The sequence below is a fragment of the Pteropus alecto genome, unplaced genomic scaffold (genome assembly GCF_000325575.1).
Source record: "Pteropus alecto unplaced genomic scaffold, ASM32557v1 scaffold121, whole genome shotgun sequence".
Classification (NCBI taxonomy): Eukaryota; Metazoa; Chordata; class Mammalia; order Chiroptera; family Pteropodidae; genus Pteropus; species Pteropus alecto.
In genome coordinates, this window is record NW_006434369.1 from 15,451,482 (window position 1) to 15,461,253 (window position 9,772).

Below are 9,772 nucleotides of genomic sequence, written 5' to 3' on the forward strand. Positions count from 1 at the left end.
TAGGGAAAAAGAGATATCTGAGAGAACAGACAAAAAGAGTAAAGCTAAAGAAAGGAAGGAATATATTTAATTAAGAAAGGAAGGAATATATTTAATTAAGAAAAAGTAAAATTTTAAAGTGTTAATTTAATCATAATGAAGAAAATAAAAAGATATCTTACCTTTCTCAATTTAAGAATAAATCATCAAACATTTCAGACTATTACATTTATGTTTCAATGTGTGTTTGATTATGGAATATTTTAGCAGATAGTTTAATCATATAGCATTACTTTTAAGTAATGTATGTTTTACTTATAGGAAATCATTGATTGGAGTGACAGACTTAGTACTGTGAATGCACACATGTACACGTATGATTTTAAATTGAATTGTGTGTCTGATTTTTACATTTCTAAATATTTATGTTTAATTTTAGGGGAACATTGGCTCCAAACTTTCTGTTATCTCATATTTTTATTATTCCAATCATAGCTAAGGGGGAAAGTCTTATTTGAAACCCAAACCACTCACCCAAATTTACTTTAAGAAGAACCTCTGATACAAAATCCCCACAGCAATGAAAGATTTCAGGGCTACATTTTTTTTTTCGTAAGACGTAGTAAGATTTGTAGACTACTTTTCCTATCAACCTAGTGTATCTCATAATCCTAGGATATTTAATAATTAAATAGATGAGGTAAACTGGATGATGAGGGTTACTTCACAGTTTCTGATTCTTTCCTTCTTGCCCCCCACAAAGAACACTTGGAGAATGTCTGGAAAAGCAGTCAGTGGTTTCAGCTGTGACTGAAATGCGACATCTAAGAATGCTGTCGTGACATGCTGTGTGACCTTGGTTAAACCAACTGATGTCTCCCTAGCCTTCACCTCAATGTCTAAGATAACAACCCAGACACCAATCCTTGATAACATGTCCTCAGCACCTAGAAGAATTAATGGGCTAATGGTGGTAAAATACTGTAAGAGGCTTTGAAGTGAAAAACTTTTTATAGGAAGGCTTACTGTTGTAGTGCTTCTTTGTTAGCATGCTCTTCCCATGTAGTGTGGTTTCTTTCACATCTTCATTTTATTGTCTTCATTTTATATATATATCTATAATATTATTTAATATCGCCATATTTGTACCTATTTCACTTATATTTTTGAAAGCCTGAAAAATGTCACAGATTAATGAAGTTTCACTGAGTTAATAATGAACACTCAGGATTGTACATCCAACAGAAAGCTAAATTGGCTAAATATTACTAAACCAACCATTTATCTGAAACATGGTGTCATCCTAAAACTCTAAAAAATGTAATAATTAATACAAAATTTCAGTGTAAAGTACAGTTTTGTTATATCAAACATGTCAAAAAAATGAAATTTTGTTAAAGGAGCTATTCTAGATAATTAAGAAATGGAACAAGTTCTGAAAAGAAATCCAAAACCCACATTTAATTTTATATTTGGAAGTATATTATAAATGAGACGGTACTTATATATTTATAGGTTTAATTAGCAGTTATTTCATCATATATCTTACATATCAATAGAAAATGATTTCACATAAGAGGTTATCATTTTCAGTAATTATTGTTGCTATAGTTTTGGTAGAGTTGATTTCTTGGTTGTTGTAAAGAGAGAGAGAGAGTGTGTGTGTGTGTGTGTGTGTTGTGTGTGTGTGTTGTGTGTCTGTCTGTCTGTCTGTCTGTCTGTCTGTCTTTCCTCACTAGGTAAAGGTTATTACCTGTCTAGTAATCTGAAATTTTTCTTCCATTAAAAGAAAAACCTTTTCCATAATTAATTAGCTTTCTCATTTTTTTATCTATGTTTTGTACTTGAAAACATTTAGAAGGCACGGTGACTTGTTCTGGGTGACAGTTCAAGTGTACACACGGATCAAGACTAAAATCTGAGTTCTAACTCATGGCCCATTATAGCATGTGAAGTCAGCCCCCTACTAAACTGCAAGTATCTCATAGCCTTAGGCTTATAAAGGCCTTTGCTACTGCTTTATGTTTCATGTTTTCAATAAATTCCCGCTCGATACAGTACAAGGCACGGAGGAGTGAACAATAATAAGAACGGCCCCTACTCTCAGGAGCTCTCAGTCTGAGAAGACAGACATTAAACAGGTAAACACACAGATGAATATATCACAATAAGCAGAATTAGGTTCTGTTAACAAGGGCTGCCTGAGATGACAAGGGACGCCAATCATGGATATCTTCTCTGAGCAAGTAACATTTAATCTGGGACCTGGCAATGAGTAGAGGTGAGTTAAGGGGAGGATGGGGAAGGGCAAGTATCCGTGTGGGGATAGTGGGGGAGACAGACTGTGCAGAGACCCTGAGTGCTGAAGAGCTTGGCACATTCCAGGAACTATAAGAAGACAGTAGTTGTTTTCCTGGTGTAGTCCAAGTGTCACTGAAAAGCCCCGTGTCCTGGCTTCCCCACTGTAAGCCACTCCGTCCACATGGGAAGGAAGTCTCTCCAACCTTAGCTGCTAATTAATTTACAAAAGAAAAGTCAGATAATAACCTCTTATCAGTGTAGCTTATTAATGAGACCTAGAGCTTCTGGGGCTTACAGGAGAATTTGGTTTAACAAAGTTCCACACTGTTATTTCTTTGGAAAAATAAAAGAGAAAGGAGCGGTGAGACAGAAGGGGATAACTTATCCCCTAGTTCACCGGTGCCTACCTTTACTTGCTAACATGAAGAAGTCACCACTGGGGAGAGAAGATGAACAAGCCCTACTTCTCCGCATTGAAATATTTTATGACTATGAATTTTGTATCCTTGTTTCCTGTCTTCCTTCAAACAAAGATTAAAAGTTATCTGTTTATAAAACAGTCATATGAGCATATATAAAATTTGGGGAAGAAAATCCAAGGACTTTTTTTGCTTAGGGCAATATGTTTTGTGGATACTGATAAGACACGATTTAAACCATAACTTCACATTGATCCCCAGTTCTCAGGGAAAGGGAACACTGCTACCTGTGGTCACAGGCATTTTGAGTGAAACTGAATCCATTTTTTATTGGTAGCCTATAGTACCTGTGCCCAAGTTTAGGTTAAAATATTATAACATCAGCTAGACTGACTGCACATGTTTACTTCCTGGAAATAGTTTAACTGGTTAAAGTAAAGAAAATCCCACACATCTTTGTTTGGTTGAGGTAATAAAAAGAGTTCACATAGAACATAAATATATATTAAAATTGCTAAAAAAAAATTTTGACTCAAACACAAACATCATAGCAGAGCTTACCTTTCACCCAATTAAGAGCATCATTAAAGCATCAACCTCAAACTTAGTATTACCAGTGATTATGGCTTATTGTAGGCCAAGAGGGGGTTGTCTCCCAACCAGGAGAAGCCACTGCCTCTGAGAAGAGAAATGGTAGCGAGATCATTTGATGAATCTTCATGCTGTCTTCTCGTATGCCGTCCCATTTTTTGGCAAATTGATCCAAAGTAACCATCTTTGGTGGTTGCTCTCTCCCTGCAAATACCTGACATGAGAAGGTGTTGGGGCTACTTGATATAACAAGTCTAGGGTTGGTTCATTCCGTGGCCCTTAGCCCTCCTGGCTCCAGCTTGGCAATATCCAGCAGTAAAAAAAAAAGGAAAGTCTCTGACTTGTGTCTTTTTTTAAGAGTAAGGAAACCTTTTCCAGAAGGTTCCAGCCATCCTCCCTCCTAGTCACAATTACCAGGGTTGTAGTATATGATTGTGCCCAAACTGTTCAGTAGGCAGGTAGATTGAGAACATCATGATTGGCTTAGATCAATGAAGGTTGACACCATGGGGCTAGAGATAGGCCTGTCTTTTCTGAGGTTTACGGGAGGCTGAACCACTGAGGTTTACAGGAGGATTTGTTGGGATGGAAGGAGGCAAAGAAAGAGCAGCTGGGAATGGGCAACCAATAGTCTCAGCCACCACAAGTTTAGTATGTGGGGCCTGGGAACCTGCATTTAACAAGTACTCCCGGTATTGCCTAGTGCTACTGGTTAAGTGAGCATTTGGATTTGAATCCTTGCTCTCCCTTTACCAGCTCTGTGACCTTAGATAAATTATCACATTTAACTACTCTGCATTTTCTTACTGATAAAAATGGTAATAACGATACCTACCTCAGATAGCATGAGATGTGAGATAGATGCACGGGCCTGTTCTTCAATCCAAATAAGGTCTAATCTCTGTAAGGACAGGGTGTTAATAAGGGGTCACTCAGCACTTTGACAGTTTATTTACCTCACAGACGTTTGTCTACTAGGGCCAACAAGGGAAGAAATGCCCCCCACACTACCACTAAGCTTACTGGCTAGCGCTATACAGGCGACTGAGATGCACCCTGTGCTCAGGCAGCTTGCAGTCTAATGAGGCAGGCAAGTATGAATACAGTGTGCTAAGCACTATATGCAGTGAGAGCAGATTCGAATACTTTAAGCAGTGAAGTGACAGCATCTAAAATAAGTGCTAGAGGAACTGCAGTAATGAAAAGAATTGTTGAGTGTTTATAATGGAGGCATAGGTCCAGATAGAAGATCTAATCCAAGTAAGAGATAATTTGAAGGCTGAGGGAAGAGGGTGACAATAGGAGCGGGAAAGAATGGATGAACTCTGGAGATAATTTAAAGATTGAAGATGCTAGTTTGGAGACTTAAGAGATAAGTCTGGTCTAGAAATATAGACTTAAGAGTCACTGCTGTCATAGCATTGGTAATGAAGCCATGGGTATAGATGAAGGCACATGTAATGAGTGTTTATTAAAGTCATATTGGTGACCTTGCTGTTGTTTTATACCATTTCATATGAATATGCATGACATTTTAAGTTTATTCTTTTTTCGTCCTTAGCAGCCATCTCTCCTGTGATTTTTTTTTTTTTTCCTCTCCTAATGACTAGGGTCATATTACTTTCTCTTTAAATGAAGCTTTTATTTGTGGGCAGGAAGACCTTAGCTGTGCCAGAGAAAGACTGCATCCATAGCCCTCACCATCACAATGGTGAGGAGCGTTGACTTCGACGTTCTGTCCAACTCTGGGTTTTAGTTCTGGCTCCTTTTTGGTCCTGGCTCTGTCACATATTAGCTGTATAAAATTGAGCACGCTTCTTAATCTTTATAAACCTCATTTTCTTCTGCAAAATGACATAATATCCCTACTTATCATAATTGCATTTCCTTACCTTTGTTCAAATAGAGAAACAACTAAGGGGAGGCAAATATAATAAGGAGCAAGAAAAGCTTGCCTCAGACTTGAACTAATTTGACATAATTGTGACTAAAGCCAGAATACTAACTTGTTGTGTACTTGAAGCGGTAGGTAAGCATTGCTTATCTCACTGTGCTTTCTGTAGTAACCACGTTTCTGTAGAAATGTCATGATCGAGCCTGCCATTCTGCCTCTCAAACACATTCTCAATGAGGGGTATTTCCTAATCTGGATGCAACCCCCCGCCCCCCACCGCCCCCATCCAGCCAAATCACACCTTGAGTTTTTGCTAGCAGTGTGGTCATACCTTCTCACTGTGGCATGTCAAAGCATCACATGTGTCAGACATCACTGGCCTTAGAAGTCATCTGGCGTAGCCTTGGCCGAGAAACCACATGGGAAAAGCAGAGGCTGAGAAACCACATGGGAAAAGCAGAGGCTTGGCCAGAAAAGGCCAGGCAGCCTTCAGAGCAAGCACCACATAAATATAGCTTCCAGATAGTTCCAGCTCAGTGTTGTTTGGGATGTTGAAGAGATTTCCCAGCCAAAGAGTCTAGAAAGGACAGGAAGCAAAACCCCGTGATTTAATACCCCGCATGAGAACTTTTTAAAATATACTTGACATATTTCTTACAAATGAGCCACTCCTTTTCCTTATCCAAGCTGAAGCTAGCCCCCTGCTCCCCGGAGACTGTCGGTGCAGTAGTGCTGAGCAAAGCAGAGTGAGATGGAAGAAATCCAGAAAATGGCAGCAGGAGCTCAGGGAAGCCCCAGACAACTTTGCCTTGAGGAATCCAGCTGACAGACATGTGCTTTTCCTAACACATATGTGGTAAGCCATTTCGGTAATGCGGTCACATCACACCTCTCTCACCCTCTCTCTTTAAGCATTTCTTTTTCTGGGGTATGAAGCAGCTATTCTAAAAAGGAAAGCAATTTAATGTCAGGGGCTCCTTTGAGCCTTGGGAATTGGGGCTCAGAAGCTTAGAATTGGAGCTCAGCTGCTAGCGGAAAAGACACTGTGAATGTTTTATTCAGTAATGCATATGTAACATTGAGCAGAATCCAAATACATACATCACTTATACAATAGCTGTTAAAAGCTACCTTCCAGCATTTCAAAACCCAGCTGCCAGAATTGTTCACAAAGTCCTCTATTGCCATCTGCTGGTAGAATGTTTTATTATGCAGTTAAATCTTTATTGTATTTTTAGTTCTTTTTTGCCCCTTCATAGTCCTTTGGCACTCAGGTTTTTCTCCAGTAAAATTTGCCCCCACCAAAACTGAAATGCCTTGTGTTTTTGAGGATTGCAAAGGAGAACTGTAGTACTCTTTAAAACTCAGTCAAGACAGAGAGCAGGATGGACAGAAATGACAAATCTAGTTTCTTCATTTTGGCTTTCAACCAGGTCTTTGTGCTTATCCAGGCCCTCTGAAACCAGGCCCCAGGCCAGCCTGCATCTCAAGGCCAAGGACTTAGTCCTCGTTTGGTCTTTGGAATGGGTCTTGTTATCACAGCTATCTACTTTTCAATGTCTATATCACAGTTGCCAATATATATTACATCAAAGAAGTAGGAATTATTAGTATCACCAGTAAAACCTGCCCATAAATCAGTTTGAGCTCACATGATGTACAGTAGAGAAACCTTACCTCAGAGGTTGTCATGAGTCACCAGAGCCAGGTGGTAAATTTGGTCACCTGTATAAGACGTAGTTGAATAATTATTGGGTAATTTTCTGGTGTCAGTTCAAAATGACCATCATATCCTAAATGACAGAGATGCACCAACAAGGCACCAGACTCTAATCCAAACTGAAGATCTTCAGTATGGCCATGGATCTTGGAGCACGAACAGAATTACCAGCATTACCCATGAGCCATTTTGAACTTAAAGTGGCATCATTGTAGTCTCACCAGCTCTGAAACAATACATGTGGAATCTCAACTCCTTGAAGTTCCATGAAAGACTAGATGGAGAATATTCTGGAGGTCAGGAATTCAGACTGGGCATGTGCTGTGGAGAATGCTCCTCAGTGACTAGGTTTCCACGTAAAGAATCAAAAACTTGAGGCTGGAACCATCCCACTCACTTACCCATGTTGACGCTCGCTGCCAGCTAGGGGCCTGGCTGGGGCTGTCAGCCAGAACTTATACACAGAGCCTTGCCATGTAGCCTTCCTCACACCATCGTGGCCAAATCCAGGGGCAAGAGCCCCAAAAGAGAGAGTTGGGCAGAAGTCATATTGCCTTTATGACTTAACCTTAGAAGTCATGCCATGTCACTTCCACTGTCAAGATGTATTGGTCAAGGTAGTTTTAAAATGTGCCCAGGTTTAGGGAGAGAGAACTTAAACTCCTCTCAGTGGAAAAGTGTCAAGTCGTGCTGTAAGACAAGTATGTATGTTGGCAGGGCTATTTTTGGAAAATACTGTCTGCCATACTTGTCTCATTCATTGTCTGTACCTCCATCCCACACATGTACAGCAACATAGTATATAGCATGTTGTCGGTCCTGAAGTGGCCATTTTACAGGTTTGTGATGGGTGAATGGATGGGTCAGTGAGCTGGCTCTAGTTTTTGTTATCTCTCCAGCTTACAATTTGACCTGATCTTAGTGTCTCTGGATCTCAATTTCCTCACCAGGAAAACAAAAAGACTGAGCTCTAAATCAGTGATTATTAGCTTTTTTTTAATACCCTGATTCTTCAGTGGTAGTGGGGTTTGCTACAGCAGTAATTCTGAATAAGGAGGGCATGAAATTCCTCTCCCCACCTTGGGAATCCTAGCTTAAAAGATCTCTAAAATTCCTTCCACCTCTAATCTCCATGAGCATTGAGACCTTGGACACATTTCTTGGACTCATTGGGTTTTAGTTTCCTGCTCTAAAATGAAAGACCTATTAAATTACCAGCTAAACTTTCTTCAGCTTTTAGTATTCATTTAGACATAATGAGTTTTCTGTATGCACACTAATTCTGCATTGCTATATGGATATGTTGAGTCTACAGAAGAAGTCCTATCTTTACATGTTCCTGCCCAGGTTATTTGAGATGTTTTCCTTTCTGTGGGATGATAGAATCATAGAGTGGTAGGGACCTTGGAGACTATCAGATTCTCCATTGTACAATTGAGAAAACTGAGGCACAGAGAAGCCAAGTGATTTGCCCAAGGTCAGAGGGTATATGGGTTATGGTTCTCAAGAGGAACAGACCAGTTGAATATAAAAGGAGATCTATTATGAAGAATTGCTCACGAGATTATGGAGGCTCAGAAACCCCACAATCTGCAAGCCAGAGACCCTAGACAGCTGGTGGTGTTATTCAGTGTTGAGTCCAAATACCTGAGAAGGAGGAGAGCTGATGTTCATCCCAGTCCAAGGACAGGAGATGAAATGAGATCTCCCAGCTCATGCAGTCAGAGAGAAGGGGGTGAATTATTCCTTCCTCCACCCCAAAACTGGGGAGGACAATCTAATTACTGATTCCACCAATTCAAATACTAATCTCACGTGGAAACACCATCACAGAGACACCCAGAAACTATGTTTTATCTGGCCCACCAAACTTACCATAAAAATTAAACATCACAAAGGGCAGGGTTAGTGGCAAATCAGGCTAAATCCTGTTAGCTGAGGCAGTATACTTTAGTGTTTTTGTGATGTCACCCTTTTAATAGAAAATATGTAAACATGTGGACCTTAGGTCACACCACTGCCATATCTCTAGGGCCTGTACCCTAGACAGTGCCGTCTTCTTTTGAAATTCTACAAATGTTCAATTGTTTTCATAAAAATATAGATTTTTTTCAGACTTGAAAACTCTACATTAAAAAACTGAAAAACCAAGCTAATTATAACCAAAGGTAATCATGATCACACATGGAAGTTCTTGGTATGGTATCTGTGGAGAGCAACAGTGTTTGAATACGTGTTTTAAATACAAGTCAACAGGCTTTTTAATCTACTAGGTTAATTATTTAGGAGGTGGAAGGTGGCATATAGAGAACTGTACTGTTATATTACAGTATAGGAAAAAGGAAGGGGGTCCATGTTTTGGTTTAAATTTGCATTACAGTTTTTTATAATTGTGGTAAGATACACATCGAAAGTTTATCATCTTAACCATTTTTAAGTACACGCGTTACTTTTCTTTTTAAGTTTATTGGGGTAACATTGGTTAATATAATTATATAATTTTCAGGTGTACATTATCATTTGACATCTCTATATTCTACTGTGTGTTTACCACCCAAAGCCATTTCCTTCAGCTACCATATATTTGACACCATTTACCCACTTCACCTTCCCCCTACCCCCCTATATTTGACCCCCTTTACCCCATCTACCTCCCCTCTCTTCCCCCATCTCCTACCCTCTGGTAACCACTAGTCCATTGTCCATGTCCATGAGTCTCTGTTTGTCCTGTTCATTTGATGCTTTTAGGTTTATATCCCACATATAAGTGATATCATCTGGTTTAAACTTTTTCTGTCTGGCTTATTTTACTTAGCATGATCATCTCGAAGTCTATCCACATCGTTGCAAGTGGCTGTCTTTCATCTC

General features: G+C 39.5%; 1 protein-coding gene across 3 annotated transcripts in view; it reads left to right on the top strand.

Moving 5' to 3' along the window:
* The window catches only part of LYRM4 (LYR motif containing 4), a 135,939-nt gene that overhangs the window by 91,254 nt on the left and 34,913 nt on the right, over positions 1–9,772 (top strand). The window contains exon 3 of one of the 3 annotated variants that reach the window (XR_001516652.2): positions 5,872–6,040. The exons of the other annotated variants lie outside the window; for them this stretch is intronic. The gene's annotated coding sequence lies outside the window, so the exon portion shown is untranslated. The remainder of the gene's footprint in view (positions 1–5,871; positions 6,041–9,772) is intronic. 3 annotated transcript variants of the gene reach the window in all.